At 42.1% G+C, this 22,442-nt stretch overlaps 1 long non-coding RNA gene across 3 annotated transcripts; it reads left to right on the top strand.

Moving 5' to 3' along the window:
* The first annotated feature begins 541 nt into the window (after nt 1-541).
* On the top strand, nt 542-11,583 carry LOC131836242 (uncharacterized). 3 transcript variants are annotated; one of them, XR_009355553.1, is made up of 5 exons: nt 542-879; nt 2,378-2,447; nt 7,143-7,267; nt 10,415-10,512; nt 11,496-11,583. It is a non-coding gene; the product is annotated as an uncharacterized LOC131836242 (long non-coding RNA). The 3 variants fall into 3 exon arrangements; XR_009355552.1 differs by having other exon boundaries at nt 10,415-10,551; XR_009355554.1 differs by lacking the exon at nt 10,415-10,512.
* Nucleotides 11,584-22,442: the final 10,859 nt, after the last annotated feature.

Raw genomic sequence — 22,442 nt, 5'->3', positions numbered from 1 at the left:
CTTGGGGTGCTCAAGTCCTTTCTAGCCTGAAGCAGGAGCACTTTGTGGATGCCCCAGGGACCTCTTCAAAAGCCTGTAACTGGAGCTCAGGAGGACCTCCTGCACCTCCAATTGGGACTGAAACACACACTGTCCACGTGGGGAAGAAGGTAAAGGAGGAAGAAAGGAAATAATAACTTTGTAACAGTCTGCTACTGTTTTTACTTTTCCTTTTGCTAATTCAGATGTCAGTAGCTAGCTGATGTTTTATTTTAATTCTGTTCACTAAAAGAGAGAGAGAAAGGAAAGAAAATAAATAAGAAAGGAAAGAAGAAGAAAAGGAAAAGACAAAAAAAAAAAAAAAGGTCTGCCTACATAACGAACGAGCCCATCTCGGGTTTCTCCAGCCAGGGAACATAAGCAATTTGATCTCAATCGCTGCAAGCCCCTCACACATTTAACTGTGTTACCCCAACCCCACCCCATTTCCAGGGTAACTGGTCTTTATGATTCATCCTACTGCTTTCTAAACTTGTACTGTCTCATGAAGAGGGGGCAGTCCTGCCCTGAGGTTTCTAGGAAGGGACAGTTCTGATTCTAGAACACAACTCTTGGCCCTCTTTCTGTTGCTTGAATCCTGTAGAAATTGAAAACGAATTGTTCTCCACGTCAAGACATCCAGGGAACTGGCATGCTACCTGGCGCCTAGGGACCCGAGATCCTTATCGGAAGGGGAGGGTGGGGCCAGGAATGTGGAGGGTAGAAGACAGGATTTCCTGCAGAAATTCAGCTTGAGTCTCAAAATACCACTGGAACTAGTAACACGGCTCTTTCCCTCTTCCTCTTCCCTACCCACCAGCAGCCCACGCAGGAACAGCTCCTCAGGGATCCAGGTCTGAGGTGGGAAGGCACTTGTATTGCACAGTCAGGAGGGCTGCGGGGACCTAGCTGAGGTCTGAAGGGATGTGCCCGCTGTGTGCAGGGCAGCCCCTTCAGAAAAAAAGGGGAGACAATGACTTCACTTCTAGCCTTGAAAAAGAGTAAGGTTCCCAGCATAAGATGACATGAGTAGCCCTCAAGTATTTGGAGATCTGTTCTTCTACCGTCCATAAACAGACACACGCACACGCACACGCACACGCACACACTGGTTGTGAGTAGCTGGGTGGAGTGGATTGGAGATGTGAGCAAACTCTCTGATGCCCGTTCCACGGAGAGCAGGCCCAGTTGCCTCCCTGTGAGTCTGGCGGGCCTGCGTAGGGCGGAGAGTGCAGGGGAGGGGAATGTACACTGGATCTCTGTCTGGTCTTTGCGCTTCTACCGTGACCTCTTGGGGCACCGCCCCGTCATCTAAATCCAAACACCCTCCTGGAAAACCTGGGTGGAGAAGGGGTGGGCCCCGCTGAGTCCAGCCTCCAGCCACTGTGGCCAGGCCCCAGGCAGGCTAGTGAAGCCTCTGGCCCCTCTAAATGAGCCTAGTCACTGGCCGAATACCACAGGCTGATCATGCAGAGAAATCAGCCAACCACTGACCTATATACAATGGCTAATGTTTTAGTTCACTAAGTCGGGGACTAGTCTGTTATATAGATCCTGGAGCCTTGGATAAGGACCATTTTTCCAGGCACCTCGAAGCTGTGCTCAGAACTCCCATTCTGTCTCAAGACCTAGGCCTTGTTCCTTATCTGACCCCCTCACCAGGCTCTTTTCCACTGGGTGCAGACATTTTGGGGCCCCCAGAAGTACAGTCTTCATGACGCCAACCAGGTTCATTAGACAAGTTGACTCAACTCTGCCCAGCAATTATAGGTACAACTACTATATGTGAAGAGAGTCACTCAAAATATTAGAGCCCCATTCTCTGCCCAGTCAGGGTATCCTGTTAGCTTTACTTTACAAGTTGCAATAACTGCTATTTTAAAAGCTTTTTAAAAAGGTTAGCTGATGAAGATAAAGCAGGAGAAAAGTTGAATATTTTCAGGGTTTTTTTTTTTTTTTCCATAGAATTTGAGTGGAGGGAAATAGTCAAGGATGGAAAATGCATGAATAATTATGGTACTTTAATCTTGCCTTCCTTTTCCTTTGAAACCATTATGTTTTCTCTTTCCCGAGTTGCAATTCCTAAAGACGGTGCTGCATTTCAGGATATAAACTCAAAAGTTTGTGATTAATATTCTCCATTAGAGCTATTTTTTTCTCTCACTTTCTCTTTTTCTTCCGCTGCTAAAATTAGCGTTCCTTGCTTGCTGGGATCCATGGTTAAGTCAGTATGTTGCTGTAGCTCTGAGTCAGATGCCAAGAACACCTTTCCAATCTGGCTCCCAGGGTGTTGGCATTGATGTGCTATGCTGGGGCATCGATATGATGTTCAGTGATGCATAGTTCTTTCTGTTCTCAGGGCTGCATTTGACTGTTTATAGAACAGCAAGAAATAGACTAATCTTCACCTGCTGACAAAGTGAATGTGGGTGAGTTGCTTCTAGATTCATGGCGGTGATGATCGTGACCAGTGATCAGCTGAGATTAGGTATGGCTTGCAAGAGGCAGGAGCTTACTGGATCCTAGATCCTCAGATGGCCTTTTCATTATATTTGTGCGTGAGGAGGCTGGTTCTTAGCTGGCCAAAAGCAAGAGAGATTCAGGAATTCGATGTGTCAAAGTGACCATGCTCCACTTATCAAGAGATCTTTAATTATTTTCTGATCTTTTCACGTCCAGTTGCACTGTATTTCTGAGACACATAGAGACAGGGCGGGGGAAGGGAGGGAAAAAATGAAACAAGATGGGACCAGGGAGACAAACCATTAAGAGACTCTTGATCTCAGGAAACAAACTGAGGGTTGCTGGGGGAAGGGCAGATGGGTAGGGAAAGGGTAGCTGGGTGATGGACATTGGTGAGTGCTGTGAATTATGTAAGCCTGATGATTCACAGACCTGTGCCCTTCGGGCAAATAGTACATTATATGTTAATTTAAAAAAAAAAAAGGTCCAAAAGAGAAAAAAATGGACATTAGTGAAAAAGAAAGAAAGGAAGAAAGAAAGGAAGAAAGAAAGAAAGAAAAAAAGTCTGACTGAGAAAGAACTGAAGGGGATTGTTAGAACTTGTGATTTCAAGTTATAGAAAAATTTGAGTGGCCACGGACTTATTATCCAAACTACAGTACTTTAAGAGTGAAAGAAGACATCACTAATAATTATTCTGGGAAAATGGGTATAAACTCAGACTGTTCTAGGCAAATGGGACACAATTTTACCTTTAAAATACCCCGACTCAAAATGACTTAAGCACCACCATATGTGGTGTTCCACATATGGTCCATATAACAAGAACTCCGGAAGCTGAGGGGGCTTCAACACAGCTCAACCAGTTTCTTCCAATAGCTCTCTGCTGCTTCCTGGATGGTACATTGATCCTAGGACTGGTTCTTCCTTTGGTCACAGGATGAGTGTCTGTAGCAAGCAGAGCATCACGCTGCTGTTTTACATTAAGCAACAGGGAAACCGATTCTGTCCCAGCCTTCTCAGCAAGACTTTTAAAGTTTAGACGTCTATGTCACAAGCCCACCACTATGTAAATTACATGGCCAAGGAAATGAAAGGCCTTGACTGGTTTCAACCAACAAGGGCCCACTGTTAGAGCTGTGAGTGGGGTCAGTTTCTCGCAAGTACCAGGACAATTTGGGGATGAGTGATTTTTTTTTTTTTTCATTAGAACCTGAATAGTATTAAGAAATGAGAGGGGGATGAATACTCAGTCGATAAGCAGCAAACGCCTGCTCTATTAGAAACAAACCTGAAATGTAATGAAGTAACTTGTTTTACGCTGTGGTTGTTAGGAAGAAAACTTCCGAGGTGTAAATCCCTGTTTTACCACTTATTAGCCATGTGAATTTGGACAAGTTTTTTAACTTCAATCTCATTTCCCCAAGTTGGAAAATGAGACAATAGTATTCTCTGGCCTTATATGATGGTTATGGTATGAAATAAGATAATATATGCAAAGTGCTTGTGACCTTGTCTGGCTCCTAGTAAATGCTTCATAAATATGAGTTTCTACTGTAATGGTCAGTTAATTGACTCTTGAGGGGAAGTTCATGGGAATGTGTAAAGAAATGTTAAGGTGTCAACAGTAGAGAAATCCATTTTCTTGGTTGAGGGGAATAACAAAGGCAAAAATAAGAGCCGAAGGATGGAGTGGGGTGAGGGCTGCCTGGAGGGGAGAATGGCCACAAACGAGCAGATGAGTCAAGTTGGGTTTGAGAAAATCTTAAATGGTTCCTGTCCAAGGTGAGTCTGTCATTCTTAAACATTACAAGACTCTCCGAGGAGCCTTTTCCAATGTTTCATGGTCAAGAAATTCTCCCTTACATTCAAGGTAAATCCCTCTAGTTGTCACATTAGCCCGTTTTATGTCTTCACACAGGATAAAACATGGGTAAAGATTTAACCAATTTGGAGAGCGAGGATGGAACTTTAGAGACGTTGCAAAGGGAAAGTGACAAGCCTTACTGACATCTATTTCTCAGTGACGGGGAGAAACGGTAGTGTCAGATGCAGGCTTGTGATAGCGAGCATGAAAGATGAGAGAGACAATGGTGTCTCTGACACAGAGGGAGAGGGGGAGGTTGGTCTGCCTGATAAGGAGTGAGATTTATAAATATAAGGTAGTGGTACCCCCAGAGTTTTGATAGTAAAGTCAAAATGGTGCCAGAATCATAAAGAAGACATATCCTCTTCTTCTGTGTCCTCTCCTGGATATGCAGGCCATTAAAAAGAGAGGAAAGGGGAAAATGTTGCAAACAGTGAGAACTTTCAGCCATCTGTACACATTCTGGCAAGGTTTACTCATGAGAAAAATATAAAAAAACAGATATTATCAAGTCCTAGTTTTTGGTGTGAGTGAGTAAGTGTGTGTGTGTGTGTGTGTGTGTGTGTGTGTGTGTGTGCGTGTGTGTGTTGGGGGGGGCTGTTCTGGTGGTGTAGAGATGATGGTTGGGTTTTCTTTCTTCCCAGGGACTGTTGTAGCAAAAGTGGTACTTTCTAGCACCACTTATCAATCCAGTGAGCCTTCTGCATTGTAAATGCAATCTGAAGCATTCTCAGGAGCTGCATGTATGCAGTCATCATCGTTTTTGTTTTCCTGTATTTCCCTATGGATTTTCTGGGACACCAGTCTCCTGTGTTTAAAAAGAAGTTCTATTTTCTTCTGACTGGTTTCAACAAAAGACAAACTGGATTATCCAAAATTTGGTTGCTTACTATATATAGCTGCATTAACTTATATAACTGCATTAAATGTACCTTCCCCCAAATTAAATTCATTTTCATTACAAAAAGTTGTCTGTGGTTTTATAAGTACTTCATTTAACTTGCTATGCACATAGCATCTGGTAATAATTCTGCATCAAGAATAATGAAGAATAGGGGTCTGCTCCTGAAATTTGCACATTGATTTGGAAAAAGAAATATCTAGTATCACTGGTAGAAAATTGAAATCCTAAAGAGGATTGTATGCCATGAAAAAGAAAGAATATTAAAAGAATACTTTTTCTTCTGTTTTCCTTTCCCAGCATACTTGTGTCACAAATTATGGATTTTTTTATACAACTCTCTTATCTCCATTATCAAACTGATTTCGAGTAACACGCTTTTTTTTTTTTTTTTTAACAAATAGTAGTTGTTCAAAAAGAGATTGCAAGAGAATGAATGAATCTCTTACACTTGAGAAAATAATTCAGGGTTCTGAATTTGTCCATGAGTTGCACTGAAATATTCTGTGTCTTGATTCAAATTTATGGGTATAATAAACTTGCATTTTATATTTTAAAATCATCTGACCCAATTTATTAATATGTTTAAGAATTTAATTCTTGCTTAACCACTTGACCTACCACTGTCCACGAGTCGCAATTACTTAACAACTTAAACTGACACTTAATAAGTATGTAAATGGAAAGCACCCTAACGTAATACAGGTATCTTCCTAAGTGCCAATTATATGCCTCAACATTCCCTTCAATTTGAATGTGTTAGTAAGAATCTAATTACACTGGTTTATAGCTGATGGAATTACAGAAGGAGAAGATTTCTATCCTACATACTTATAGACCTCAATAACTGTTCCTTTGCAATCTGTTGCTATTCAATTACCAAGTAATAACTGTCTTAATGAATCTAATTGAAATGCTTATTTCAGACTCCTATCACCAAAAAAAAAAAAAAAAGCACTTAGCATGATTCCACTGGATGGGGCCTGACTTGTTTATCCAGAAAGAAGTAACTTCACTGGGAAGAGGTTCACATTTGTGACAGTTTTTGCAGAGTTTCAAGGACATTCCCTTCTCCATCATCCATTTATCATAAAAGCGAAGCCCCCTGACAAAACTCTGCTGTCTAAATCCATACCTGTAAGAATGATCACACAGTCCCTGGGCCTGCATTTTCCCCTCCCAATGAGAAGCTTTGGTTTAGCTTTCCTCAATGAAGACAGAATAATAATAAAACTCAAAATACCAATAGCTAATATAGAGAGGGTACTTCTGGTGCCAATACTGTCTAAATACTTTACATATAGAAACTCATTTAATCTCCATGATCTCCCTAAGAGGGATATACACAATTATCATACCCATTTAACAAATGAAGAAACTGAAGATAGTTTACGTTATGGAGAAGAGCAAGTTTGTGCAGCATAGAGGCTAATTAATGGCAGAGATCATGGAGCAACCCAGGTCCCTTGGCTTCAGCATCTGGAACTCAAAAAGGGGACACTTAAAACACGTGAGAACTTGGTTGATACAAGGTCTTGTTACTTAGGAAATTGAGGGTTGGAACTCATACCGCAAAGACAGAACAACAAAACAGTTGTCAAACCAAAACAACAAAACCCTTTGAGTTAGATGTTCTATGTAACACTCTCTGCCCCTCCCTATGTCATTTTGTAACTTTTGTTTCCATGGATAACGGTTAAACTCATTCATTTCAAGATGATGGCAGAATTTGATTGAATGAATGTATATGAGGACAGCCCAAAACATACCACTGTGTTTGTTTTCTTAAAGAAATGGAAATTTTATCTGCCATAAGCAAGATTGACTCAGGGACCTGCGGATCCCCAACAATTCACAATATTTATGCAGGTTTTGTCCAACTGCTCCACGTAGGTTCAACTGCCTTTAGAGAACCAGGAGAGCCCGGGAGCTGCTGACGCAGATGGATAAGCCCAGAGACTCACTGAAAGTCAGGTTAGACTCAGCCGGCGGAGATGGGCAGACGCCACGGTCTAGCGGTAAGACCTATGCTGTACGGATTTTCTTCTCCAAAAATGATGATGGGCCAGGTAACAGCTCAGTGAAGGCAGGGGTTGCTGGTGCACAGTTGGTCTCTGGCGTTTACAACGATTTTAGATATACAAAAAGACCTATCTGACGAGAATAAAACCAATGCTTTGTATACATTATCTAGGTTTGCTGAGGTATCATCTTGTGACTTACACGCATCTGGTTTTTATTTGTAACTAGTGGTTCCTCTCAGCAGTGCCTGGCGTCCTTGCCTCAGGAAAGCCGGAGTCCCTCAGGCCTGTCTCTGTCCCTCCTCGTCATTTTATGGGGCACTCTTCTCATTCTAAGCTGTGATGTTTTTTTCCAGACATCATGCTGGTTCATGCCAACTCCAGCGGGGCTTTCGGGTTCCTTTGGAATTCACTCAGGAACAGTTTTTAAGGAGCAACGGTCCTGGTATCTACCCAGTTAACAGTATCAAAACAGAGACTTCCTTTCTACGGGAAGAAAAAACAAACAGACAAACAAACAAACATGATGGGAGTAAGTTATTTATCCTCTTGAGGAAGCCCTGAATTCCTCCAGGCAGGCAGCCAACCGAATCGTTTTTGAGTTCCATTTACATGCCATGGCCCTGTACTGGGTTCCCTGGCTTACGATTTATAGCCTGGAGAACAGCAGTTTATAGTTTCGAGGCAGCTCCCAGGAATGTCCTTACAATGATGTCCCTGGGAAATGTGCAGGGGGAGCAGGGAACAGAGTGTTACCCAGTGGACTGGGGAGACCCAGGCCCTGAGACCTTGACCTAGCCTGACTCAGAGGTGTCCCCGAAAGTTCTTGGTCTCATCGTGAGAAAGAATTCAAGGGCAGACACAACACAGAGGATGAGCAGTACAGACAGGAAGCATTATTAAAGCAAAAGTACACCCTCACGATGTGGGAGCAGGCAAGCTGGAGAGAGAGAGCTGATGCCTGGGTTTGGGTTTCTGCCATTCATTGACAGCTGTTAACAAGGCGGGTGGAATAGTCATTACCTGAGGCAGGGATTTCTTAGAAGCAAGTGTTCCTGCTCTTTCTTCCTTTTTTGGTTAGGGGTTTTCGGCCTACTTTGTCAGCCATCTTGTGTTTGTGCGTGGTTTGATCTGGCTTCTTGCGGCTTTATTTTGGAGGGCTGCCAGGACAGGCCTCTGACTTTCCCAATAGCAGGCCACGACTTCCTCCCTGCTGGCCTCCAGGCATCCTGTGAGAACCCAACTTTGAAGGGCCTCTAACAACAGGATGGAGAAATGAGAGTTTTACTTAATCCTGTCCTTCCTACACAGAAAAAGCCCAGAACAAAAGTTTACGCAGACATCCAGCAGGCAGGGCCAGTTCTATGCACAGAAACTGGTTTATGGAACAAAATTCAAAAATTGTCAAGAATTTTTCTAAGTCCAAAATTGATGTGGGGTCCGGTGGGTGGTGATGACTACTTATGGGTACAGAAAGATCATACGGATTTGAAATACTTACATTCAAAATTTTAAAATATTTTAAATGTGAATCTGCATAGATGTATACTCTAGTCAAAGCAGTAAATTTAGTAGAGCATGTGGCAATTCTTTTCCGCAAGGGAACAGATTGTATAGTATTTACAGAACATGCACTATATACTCACTCTATTCTCAATTGATTTTTTTCTTTAAGGTAGTTTGGCTTTGAACTTTGACAAGGGTTATTTATTTATTAAATTGGGACTATTTTTACTTCGTTGTTGCTTGAAGGTACAATATCCACAGTCTTTGAAGTGTTTGTGCACTACCCCACCTCCTGCTCCCCACCCCCGCCTCTCTCTCACCTCTTGCTTTTTCTTGGTCGGCTCTTTGATTTTTCTCTTAAAGTATCCAAATCAACTTGAGACTCCCTATTTCGGGCCCACAGAGTTGATGTGGGTAGAGTTGAATGATTTAAACTCTAGGTTTGGAGATCTTGATGCAAATGGAAAGGATATAATCCAAGGCTACCCCTAGTATAAAGGGAGGTTTACAGCATTGAGGAGGAGATTTCACTTCATTCATTCGACACAGTATCAAGTATGTTCCGGAGGGTAAGACCCTGACTGAAATGAAGTCTTGTCTCTGCAGAGGTGCACATTATGATGGATAAAGTAAGTAGATAATATACCAACAAATAAGAGAATATCTGATGGTGTTATAAAAGGGATAAAAAGTAAAGGTAGAGCTCAGGAGGAAGGGGTGATTTCGAGTAATAAGGACTCCTGTGAGAAGGCTACATTTGAATTGAGACCTCACAAACTATTTAACTTTAGATCAGTCTTAAATTAACCTTATTGAGGGGCGCCTGGGTGGCTCAGTGGGTTAAAGCCGCTGCCTTCGGCTCAGGTCATGATCCTGGGATCCTGGGATCGAGCCTTACATCAGGCTCTCTGCTCTGTGGGGAGCCTGCTTCCTCCTCTCTCTCTCTGCCTGCTTCTCTGCCTACTTGTGATCTCTGTCTGTCAAATAAATAAAATTAAAAAAAAATTAACCTTATTGAGTCTCTGCAGGGTAAAATTAGGTTGAAAGTGCCCAATTCTTAGTTTATCATAAGGACAAAGGGAAGGAAAAAAAAAAATATATATATATAAAGTAGTCCCACAAAGAGTTAATTTCTGTCATTGACAAAATACTGTATCAGTAAGGGTTCGAGCAAGAAAATCACAACACACGCATATTAGGATCATTTGAGTACAGTTTCACAGGGGGAGAACTTACAAAACTGTGGATGGGGTGTAGGGAAATGAGAAGGGAAAAATGCAGTATCTGGGGTCTAGTGAGAGCAGACGTGAGTATCAGCTCTGGATCCACAGGAGAGAACAGAGTGCTGTTAGGCACTCAGAGGCAGAGAGAGCTGTGACTGAGCTAAGTAAGACCTTCAGTTTCGTGGCCTTGAGAAGTTGGAGGGTCTAAGTAGCCTAGTTAGGCTAGGCGTTGTTGGGGATTACAAAGGTATGCTAGCTACTGCAGTCTGCCAACGACAGGCTTACAGACAAGAATGGGGAATGACATGTACAGATCTGATTGCGACATAGACTATACCGACTATACCGTGGGCCCTCGAAGGAGTTAATAGGAAAACCAAGGAATCTCAGAGGATCAACTGTTTCCACCCAACAGATTAGAGGAAGAGCCGGAGAAGAGGTGACACTGTTTTTCCTGGACCTTAAAGCAAAGACAGGATTCACACATGCAGCAGTGGTGGGAAAATGCTACAGGTGCAGAAAATGGGAAGTGGAGTTTGACTGGAGCCTCTGGTACAGGAAAGAGATTTCAGTTTATCATTTCTATGAATCTGTCTAGGCTGCCCTTCCCCTTTTCTCTTTCAACCTGTACCTTCTTACTCTTTCATGGACTTTCTCATTTTTCTTATCCCGTTGGTGCTCTCTTTTATGAGAGGAGGCTTCAGGTGAATGGGACTGTTGTGGGGCTCTGAGGAGTGTCACACGGCACACTGTGCCTAGATTTCCGAAGCTCTCGCTCAGTCCTCGTAGGGACTGGACGTCACCTGACAGGAGGGGAAATGACGGGGAAAAGAAACAAAATGACCCCAGAACAAGGGCTATTTATTTGTCTCTTTAACCCAATTCTCCTGCTTCTCTCCCCATTTTCCTAGAACTGGAAACAGAAAACATGGAGAAATAAATGGGAAATAGATTTTAGAGAATATGAGCTTGTCCTTTGTCCTCAGTCTGCCACTACCCCTTTCACAGCCCCACCTATGTGGACAAGTGAGCTGGTCCTCGAGTCAGGAACTTTCTCATGGGTCACAGAACATCAGCGCTTTCTAACATGCTCTCCAGCCACCCGACTAGATGCTGCTTCTCTCACAGGACAGCGTGCTTAAAGAAAGATCGATAGACTATTCTACACCTACCTTTGTATGCTTTCTTTGTCTTCCCTTTCTTCTTCTCTTTCTGTTCCTCCTCCTCCCCTTCTTCTTCTTCTTCTTCTTCTTCTTCCTTTTTTTTTTTTTTTTAAACTGGGAGTGGGAGTTATTTCTTCATTCACCGTGGTAGCCCCATTAGAATAGAAAGTTCAAACTCAGTGCCTTCCCACTGGTTTCTCTAGGTGCTTTCACAATGCTCACTGAATGTACATTGAATGCATGAATGTTTGTAAAAGGGTACCAAGGTTGAAGAGCCATCATAATTACCCCACTGTGCCCACTTTAATTGCTGTTTATTCTCTTTCCCTCCAGTGAGCCTTGCCCAGACTGGGGAGAGAAACAATACTTTGTTCATCTTCGAATCTCTATGAACTGGAAGACTATCTATGCTTCGTAATAGGTCCTCAGTGTATACTTGTTTGAATGAATCAATAGCTAAATTAATGAATGAACAAGCCCTAGATCTAAGCATGATTTAGGGAAATGATGGGACATAATAAGGTCCCATTCTTGAGGCCATTTTGGCAAAGGCCTTGTAAGCAAGACTGAGGAGGTGGGGCTTTATTGCTTGATCTTGTTGCTCTAGGGAATGGCTGAAGATTTTGAAGGAGTGAGAGAATGATATAGTGACGAAGCCTATTGAGAAAGATCATTCTGATGGTTATGTAACATCGAAGTCACTGTTGATCTTGAAGTGTGACAAAGGAGGCTTCAGTGAACAAAGGGCTTTTTATATAAACACAGATGTGGCTGCCTTAAATCTATTGTCTATTAATGGAAATAAATACACTTTATTCGCCTTATGTGGTTGGAGAGTGTTAGTGAAACTAGTATGAACTAAATGTGTGCAAAAATATGAAGTCCCAAGGAGCTCCTAGACCTTAATGGCAATCAAGACTGTCCTCAAACGAAGAGAGGGAAATGCTCCTTTTCTCACATTGAACATCCTTCTGGGAACGAGAATTCTTTGATTACTGTGGTCCTTCAGGGTGCTGGACATCAAGTTGAGTGATGTAGTCGATCTAAGATGTGAAAGGTTAGATTCGTAGGAGCAGATTGTTTTGTTTCTGTCACCTGAGTAGTTTGCCCCTGATGGTCACATCTTAGCATAGTTTTGGTCCGTCACATGGGATTTTCTCAGGGTAACCTGAAGTGTTTGGGGCTATAGTTGAGAACAGCTCAGATCCATCTACTTGTGCTTTTTCATACCTCTGAAACCATACCGAACACTTTTTTGTTAACATCATAAATATTGATTACTCACTATGACATATTATATATGGCTATAAAGTTTTTACTGCTCCTTCCATAAAGTAGTGGAGTCTGTTTCTCCCACTCCCTGAATCTGGATGGGCCTTATGACTTGCTTTGACCAAAAGCAAGTGGCAGATGTGATTCTGTGTGATTTCCAGATCTCTGCTTAAAGAGACCTTAGAGCTACTGTCCCTCTCTTGGACCTCTGCACCTTGAAGCAAGCTCGGACTAGCCTCTCTGAAGATGAGAGAGAAAAACAGAGAAAGACCATGTAGTAGTAGAGGTCCGGCCATTTCAGACATCTTATCTGAGGCCCAAGATGGGTGGGCGTCATCCAGGACGAGCCCGGCCTCAAAGTCAGCTCTCCCGACTGACTGCAAACACACCAGTAAGCCCAGCTCACCCCATGTGGAGCAGAGGTGAGCGGTCCTAACTGAGGCCAACTGCCAACCTACAGATTTGTGAGAAATAAATGGTTATTGTTGTCAGCTAGTAAATTTGGGGGTATTGTGGTAGCAGAATTCTAAAGATGCCCTCCTGCCAAGATTCCCATTCTCTTGTTATTCAATCAAACACCAAAGTAGGGACTGCTGTGAATGGAGTTTTCAAATATAATTAAAGCCCCAAGTCAGCTGACCTTGTGATTCGGCCTTGACATGATGATTTAAAATGCTGAAATGAGCACTTTAAAAATCAGTCAGATTTTCTCCAGCTTGTAGAGAAGGGTACATCATAAAGATCCAAAGAATGAGAAGGAGTTGTTGAACGCTTGCCGAGTCACAGCTGGAAGGGGCCTTGAGACAAGGGATATGGGAGCCTCTGGAAGCTCAGCGCAGAGCCTCGGCTGACAGCTAGTGAGGAGGCTGGGACCTCAGTCATACAACCACAAGAACTGGAATTCTACAAAGAGCCTGGAAGAGTTGAAAGCAGATTCTGGCCCAGAACCCCCATGTAAGAGCCTCGTTTAGCCATGACCTTGATTTCACCCTTCTGAGACTCTGAGCCGAGAACCCAGGCCAGCCTGCCTACGTTCTCGCTGACCTACAGAACCAGGTGCTAATAAGTCTCCATGTGTGTGCTAATTTGTTATGCAACGACAGAAAGTTTATACAAGTAGTTTATTTCATAGTCCTAGATAACAAATACACACACTAACATTTTCAAAACACATGGAAAGACACAGCACAGAGTACGGGATTTCAGTTCTGGCTGCACGTCGAAGTCTTGTGGAGAGCACTTTAAAAATACCAACGCGTGGGCCCACCCCAGAGATGCTGATTTAATTGATTTAATTGTTCTGGGATGTGGCCCAGGCATTGGTATTTTTGAAAAGCTCCCCAGGTGATTCTGATATCCAACTAGAATTGAAAACCACTAATATAGAACAAAATATATATGGACAGATAGATGAGAGAGAGGGGGTGATTCCTAGCCCCGCAACCACCATCCCTTAAAAGGATGCTGGGGACTAATCTTCTGTTACCTAGTTCCAACATGTGGGTTTCTTCTTCACACCCAGCAACTCAGGGACACTGGCAGGCTAACCTATAATTCGGCTCAATTCTGACATGACCTACTGGAAGGTCCTGTCAGATTCCATAGGTGAAGTGAAGGATTCAGTCCTACAAGACTGCTCCGCATCCCGCCACTTCAGATGCCAGTTACTAGTTCATTCAGTCTGTGCTTCTGACTAATTCTGGCTGACCGGCTATAGATTGGAGATTCCAACAACCCCCCCTCCTTGAATTCCATTAATTTGCTAGAGTGGCTTACAGAACTCAGGGAAACATTTTACTTACTAGGTTATGGGTTTATTATAAAAGGGTTTAACTCAGGAACTGATGAGAGAGATGCACAGGACAAGGTATGGGAAAGGGTGTGGGATTCCCACCCTTCTCCAGACACGCCACACTCGGCACCACCATGTGTTTACCAACCCGGAGGTCTCTGAACCCCATCCTTTTAGGTTTTTATGGAGGCTTCATTACATAGGTGCAGTTGATTAAATAATCAACCACTGACAATCAATTCAACTTTTAGCCCCTCTCCCCTACCTGGTAATGGGGCGGGGGGCAGGTGGGGAGTGGCAGGATGGAAAGATCTAACTCTCTTATCATGGTTGACTCCACTGGAAACCAGTCCCCATCCTTAGATTACCTAACAGTTTTCCTCAAGCTGCCCCATTAGTATATATATATATATATATGTATATGTATACATATATACACACACACACACACACACACACACACACACCTTTATCTTTCTCATCACTGGAAATGCCAAGGGTTATAGGAGTTCTGTGCAAAAGCTGGATGACCACATCTATATTTCTTATTATAAATCACAATATCACAATGGCTCTATCACTTACAGGACTTTCAGCTGGAAGAAACAATATTAGAGCAGCAATGGGAGAGCAAGAACATTAATTTCTCCCTTAGTAGCAAATCCAGATCTGGGGGGCTTTAAAGTTGGCTAGTTCAGGAGCTCTGTGCAGCCATCAAGGGCTTTCCATCTCTTTGGTTGGCCATCTTCAGCATGTGGGCTTTCTCCTACTTGGCCTTCATTGTACCAAGATGGCGGTTGCTGATCCATAGACCGTATGTTATGCCAGCATCCAAAGGACTGGAGTCATTCCTTGTGTACTTTCTATTAGGGAAGGAAGCTTTCCCCAAAGCCATCCCATACTTTCACTTAGGTTCTACTGGACAGAAATGGGTTCATATACTCATATTTTCACTGTAAGAACAGAGAAGATGCATTTGCAGCCTCTATATGGGAAGGTGGGTGGGCTCTCCCAGCATGTTCGGAGCAGGGGAAGGTGGGTGGATGGTGACTGGGTAGACTAACAATCATGTCAATTCTTATGCTCACATAAAAATACTTACTTATGTTTACATTTAGACATACACCCATGAATGAGATTATATCCTAGATGTCCTTTTTGCTGTGGTTGTGCTCCCTCTCACATTGCCTTATTTTTATCATAGGTTTGACTCACTACATTTTCCCCCAGTAACAAATATTCCCACCTGGTGTTTATCCTATTTACAATTTTTTTGGTGCTTATATGAAGTATAAAAAGTGTATATACTTATATGACAGAAGTGGGGGGGTGTAATTCATTTAACAAAATAGGATCACATAGCATATTATGGCAATGCTTTCAAGTCAGGCACGTACAATCACTTAGGTGTCTTGCTCACTGATCTCTAAATATTACCCATTAGTGCCAGCTTTTCCCCATTTTTCCCTCTGATTCAACTCTCCACTTCCTTCAACTTTTACCAAAGAGCCCAATTTAGATTGAGTACAGAATTCTCTAGCCTAACTCATACTTTGTTGTTGGGGATGTCAGAGCAACAGAATTATGAAGCTGAGTGTTCTCTAAGTACTTCTTTAGTTTTAACTGGCCATTGTTAACTAACTTTAACTAGCTGCTCACAGGCAGAGAAGTTTTCTGGGTCTCCTGTCACTAATTTTGTCCTCCTAAGCTTCTGGAAGCTGTATTATCTCCTGGGGGAATATAAGACTTTGGGATAATGTTTTGCATTTCCAAACATGCCACAGTTTCCCATGACTTTTGCTACCCAAATGGTCGAAGTTTCCTATTGCAGGCTGGAGAGGAATTCATTCTTCTTAGACTCCCTTCCTTCTCTTTCCATGTTTATTCCAACAGAAGGTTCTTCACAAAGCTCTAAAGTTCAACTGTTCTGCCAAGAATTTCTGTTTTGTTTTATTGTTTATTTTTAGGAGCTACAGTTTTTCTGTTATTTTTTAGTTAGATGTGAACAAAACCAAACAGTTGTTAGACAAATTTATATAGGGGTTATGTTATAGATTTCTGTCAAACATAGTTAGCCTGAATCTTTTATGCGTTTCTTCTAAACAACTCCCTCCGTATACTGGTGTCTGAGGAGAGAAGAAGCAAAAGACCTGATCACTGGAAAAGACATAAAACCATTCAAAAAGGATTACAGCAAAATGTGATTCTTGGCCACCTTTATTTCAAGCACAAGGCTTTCTCAGATGGGGGCCTCACCAGATTCTAGTCAAATGTGAATAAGGCCAAGAGCAGCAGTGGTCTTGAAAAGTTGTAACAATGTGTGGGATACCTGGGTGGTTCAGTTGGTTAAGCAGCTGCCTCTGGCTCAGGTCATGATCCCAGCGTCCTGGGATTGAGTCCCACATCGGGCTCCTTGCTCTGCCTCTGCCTCTGCCTGCCATTCTGTCTGCCTGTGCTCGCAGTCTTCCCCTCTCTCTCTGATAAATAAATAAAATCTTTAAAAAAAAAAAAAGTTGTAACAATGTGTCTGCAGTGCCTCCCCAACCCCACCCCGCCACCTATTTTAGGTAGTGGAGATTTCGAAACTAAAATTACTCAGTGGGGGTGATTTTGTATGTAAAGATGGGGAAAGTATTCTTGAGAGATAATCTCTTAATCACCTGGTAGTAGGTGACTAATCAAAAATTAAGAGACAAATCCAGTTATGTAACTAATTAAAATGTTTTTCACACTGAGGGTAATTTTCTCTACAGTAGCTTAATTCTCTCTTTTACATCTTAAGTTTATTTTCAGAGAACAAGAAATTGAATTGTCGTGCTAATTGACACTCTTGATGTAAGTTAGTACAGTGGAAACACCAATGACAAAAGATGATAATACAACATCAGTTATCATGAGGGAAATGTAAATCATTACCTTACAAGTGTTAGAAAGACTAAACTCAAAAAGATTAAAAAAAAAAAAAAAGTGTTGGTGAGGATGTGGAGAAAAAGGAACTTTCCCACACTGTTAGGAACGCAAGCTGGTGCAACCCCTGTGGAAGACAACATGGAGGCTCCTTAAAAAATTAAAACTAGAAAGACCCAATAATTCCCCTACTAGGTATTTACCACCCTGCTCCAAAAAAACCCACAAACAAAAAAACCCCAAAACACTCATTTGAAAAGACACATAGGCCATTACGTTTACTGAAGCATTATAATACCTGAGGTATGGAAACAGCCCGAATGTGTGTCAATAGATGAATGGATAAAGAAGATGTGGGGTATGTGTGTGTGTGTGTGTGTGTGTGCGCGCGCGCACTCGCACGTGTCGTGGATTATTCCTCCACGTACCCTATGATTTCACTCATGTGGAATTTAAGAAACAAAGCAAATGGATAAAGAAAAAAAGAGACAAACAACCTGACTCTTAAATACAGAGAACAAACTGGTGGTTGCCAGAGGGGAGGTAGATGGGGGGTGGGGCTGGGTGACACAGGTGAAAGGGATTAAGAGCACCCTTACCCTGGTAAGTACCGAGTATAGAATTGTTGAATCACTGTATTGTACACCTGAAACTAATGTAACACTGTATGTTAATTATCTTTCAATTAAAAAAAAATATGATGACATACAGCTAAATGACAGCTTTGAGGCTGACTTCCATTTTGACCGGCTTCACTGCTTAATGATCCAAATAGGTCTTTAATCTCTGTGGTCCACAGCTACGAGAGATGGGAGAAGCAAAGTCCCTTCTTTAAAGCAAGAACTTGTTCAGTTGAGAAAATGCATTTTTTTTAAGTTTTATTTAAGTAATCTCTGCTCTCAACGTGGGGCGGCTTGAACTCATGACCTGGAGATCAAGAGTTGCAAGCTCCTCCACTTGAGCCAGTCAGGAGCCCCCAATTTCTTTTATTTTTTTTTTAAAGTAGCGGGAGGGGAGGAAATGCAGGGACTTTTGGAAGGGGGTGTGGCTTTCCTGACTGCCTTAACAGGCCCGTGGGTCACTGAGGAGAGGATTTTGCTCTACTAATTATTTCCTCTTTTCACAAGTTATCTTTACCGTAACAATCTGATTGTCCTCAGAGCTACCTGCTCTCTATTCATCAGCTTCCTTGTTTTTTGTTATTTTGGAAGCCAGGGACAGAAGACCAAGGAGCAAAGGGGGCTTTACAGTTTTCTGTGCCCTCCCTGTTGAGGCTGATTCAGCCTCTCCATTCCCAGTTCCTGCTCTGGGCTCAGCCACTGCGGCACTGGTTAATCTGCCTCAGTCACAGTTCTGTCCCTTGGAAGCTTCTTTTCTGCCTTTCAATATTTTCACAATTCCCATATTTCAACAGTTCGGTCCTAGAATCTCCTACTAGAAGAGAAATACTATTCAGACCCTTCAGAAGCCGAAGGACATCTGAGTCTATCGTAATCACTGACATCTCCCTTGTAGCTAAATTATACCTTCTGGGAGTTTGTTTTTGGCCGTGGACTTCATCATTTCTCGAGACCAGATAACTACGTAAAGTCAAAGGCCATTTCCAAGGTTTTTCTTTTTTAGAGTCAAACTTAAAGAGACTTCTCCAAAATATATGTTTGAGTGGAGCACATTTCAAAACGACACGTTAGTTTTAATGATTTTAAACAGTTTTCAATATTTTTGTATGTTTCTTTCTAGAGTCCTTTCTACACATATATATTTACATTTTCTTTTCTTTTCTTGTTTTCTTCAGGTTAGTATTTTGCTATATTCATTAAATAAATTTATACTAAATATTTACGTTAATTAAGCAAACACCAAGAGTTCAACTGTTTCCACCTCTCTGAATGTGGGTTGCAAAGGTAATTGAACGTAATCTCTGAGTGATCTTAAGAGGCAGCCTTAACTGAAGAGTCAGTTACCAAGTCAGGTTGAATCTTAAATTTTGATTTGAATTTTATGAGTTGCTGCAGGTACACAATGACCAACAAACATCTAGTTGCCTGGACGAGCAAATTGTTTTATTTTTTACCCTGAGCTGTTGTTGAACTTTGGAGCCTAACTCAAATCCCAAAATGCTCACTAACACTAGAGGCTTTCATATTTGCAAAAGTACTCCAAGGGTTCCATTTCCTTTTCATAGTTTCTAAAGTTGTCCCCAAACCCATGGAATGCTCCTTTCAGAATGTCTAAAGAGTTCTATAATTCTCTTATTTGGGGACCTGATTTTGTAAGTGCTAAGAACGGATGCATGTTTCTTCTATGCTTATTAATATTGACAATGTTGCAAATGTCCAGTCAGTCCTTGCTACCTGACATAGGATGAAGATCTGGAGCAGTCATTAATTTGGTCCTTCAACAGACCTTTTCTATGTGCTTACTCTGCCTCATGGAGGGCCAGGCATCTCAAATCATCAGGATACATTCTCCTTTAAGATAAAGTCTCACTCCTATAGCTCTCCCAACCATAGGGAGCAGTCAAAAAATTACAACCATATTTAACTCCCACTATGTCACCCCAGCTCAATATGAAGCCATTCCAAGATAAGAAATAAAGTGAATTCTCCCTTGAGACTCTGACAGTCCACAGATGTAGATCTGGCAGGATGCCCAGAAAGTTAGATGGGTACAATTTGGACACATCGGGTTAGTTTCTTTTAACATCTCTGCATTCATCCTTTTTGGTTGCTTTCAGCCTACACTGTGTCAACTCAATCCATGGACTTTTTTTTCCCAAATAATTGATTTGGCGTGTTCATTACAATGGCCCCGCATGTGACTGATTCACTGAATGTTTCATTTTTCACTGGATGTTTGGCATGTACTCCTGGATACTGTGATTATTCTACCTTTTTTGTTTCTCCTCATTATACATGACGTGTTGGAGAGAGGCCATTCTTTCTGATTGAACACTGATATTCCTTTTCAGCCCTTTCATGGAGGGTGTTGGTTTGTACATGGGGCATGAGTGTGAGAATATGTGAATTAGCCCTGATTTGTGAATTGGCTGTCATCTACATTTCCATAGTTGTCAGCCCTGTTGACCTCAGTTTCTGTACCTAGAAAACATGAATGACAGATCTTATCCACTTTCAACAAAAAGCATGTTGTAATCCTCATAGCACTGCATAGGGCTCAAAAGCACCAGGAAAACCCAAGAGAAACCTGTCGACCCGAACCAAATGCTGCTCCTCTCTCAGGTACCAATGGATGGGCTCATCATAATTTCTAAATAAGGGAAAAAAACCCCAAAACCCATGTCCTCCAACCAGATCTATGCTTGGAGATTCAGTTGTGAGCCCAGCTCACCATGAAGCACAAGGGTAGATACACAAAATGCACAAGGTGTATGTCATCTTTGAATCACAGCCAAATACCCCTTGGAATTGCTATATTCCGAGTGGCAGCCTGACCTCTAATAGTTGTGGAAGTAGCTGCTGCTACTGGCCCAGCTTTCTGGACCAGTGGTGTCCAAAATAGCATCTCAGTGGCATTGTCTACATTCCAAGTGCTCAGAAGCCGTATATTGCCTGTTAGTGGCTACCATTTTGGATAGCACTTACACGGGACATCTCTACCAGCACGGTAAGTTCCATTGGATTGGGTTGCTTGTCACTGGCAAATCTTTCCTCTCACTGCTACACTAACGAACCTCAAGTCCATATTTATAGTAGCATCATGTGGGTCCATCTCACAAATGAAGAAGAGTCCTAAGTAACAGTGCACATGTACCAAATGTCATGTTTTCATACTTTCCTTCGCCCAGCGTAAGAAGCTAAGATAAACCAAAGGGCATGTTACAAAGAGATTTATCAACCAGTAATCAATACCTAATTTTAGAAAGAATTATATCATGGGCCAGGGTCTAGAAATATTCTATTTTCTTTTATGTGTGAATTCCAATTGATTCATGGTGTGAATATCCAGGATTCAACTGCCCCCCACCCCTCCTCTCACCTCCCTCATGCCTCTGTGAATTAAAGATTGATTTTATTATAGGTCCATTTCCTTCTTGTTTATGGTATCACATCTATTTGATAAAGAATGCAACATGGGCAGAGATTTAAGTATTTTGCATGTTATATATGCAAAAAGGGTAAACATCAACTATAGACCCAAGCTGAATGGCTTAAAGTGTATTGTTTATCATGCCTTATTTTATTGCTAATCTCACATATATCTCACATCGAACAGCAAACAGGCCTCATACACCCATAAAAAGCCTACAAACCAAGCTATTGAAAGAGTAATATTTAAGCCTAGCATTCATAAAATATGTAATGGGATTGCAGAGCTGACAGATCCCATAGAACTGTCAACAAAATGGATGCTGAGCCATCTCTTTTCAAAAATGAGAAAACTGAAATCCAGAGAAGTGTTGTGCCACAAAGCTCTTGGCTGAAGGATGGAGTCAGGATTAGAACCCAGTTCCCACATGTGGAGCCGGGCTGATTTTGCACACCTCCTTTGTTGCCCTGCTTTGACTAAGCGGATGGAGAAGACAAGCCGGGAGGGGAAGGCAGAAAGAAGTCCACTCTCAGATGGTAGGAAGGCAAGTCCTTCTGGTACCTGTCCAGCACCCAGGCCACCCAAGGTCCACTACCTTGGATGGGAGACACTTTCCTCGTAGCCTACGAAGGCATCTCATGTGTTCCACATGGCTTCAAAATTGCCATTTCCCAGAGAAACCTAAATGCCAATCAATGGGATTTCTGAAAGGAGAGTACAGGTGGTCTGTCCTGGTTAATTTATTTTTTGAGTGTGACCTTATGATGTCTTTCTTATGAAAAGCTCTAAGTTCTCTAATCTCTTTCTCTCAAATAGCATCTAAGCATTTATCTTGATGATTCATAGATAAGGTTTTAGGGGTCTGTAAATTCCCTGAAAAGGAAAATGAAATTCAGCTTCCAGGCTGTATTGTCAGCAAATTATCAAAGATATCCATGACTGAAAAAATCCAAAAAAGACCTGTCATAAAGGGAGAAGAGATCAAGATGCACTTTGTTTGTTTTTTGATGCGGAGGAGCACAAACAGAGGGAGGGGCGGAGAAAGAGGAGAAACAGACTCCCCGCTGAGCTGGGAGCCCAGGGGGCTCGATCCCAGGACTTTGGGATCACAACCTGAGCCAAAGGCAGATGCTTAACCAACTGAGCCACGGAGGCACCCCAAGAAAGATGCACTTTTTAGAAGAAAAAAAAATCACTAAACACAGGAAAACTGTCACGATGACCATAAGATATAGTAAATGATGTAATAGAAATAGGCA

This window comes from Mustela lutreola, chromosome 7 (genome assembly GCF_030435805.1).
Source record: "Mustela lutreola isolate mMusLut2 chromosome 7, mMusLut2.pri, whole genome shotgun sequence".
Lineage (NCBI taxonomy): Eukaryota > Metazoa > Chordata > Mammalia > Carnivora > Mustelidae > Mustela > Mustela lutreola.
This window is presented reverse-complemented; position numbering and strand designations above follow the sequence as displayed.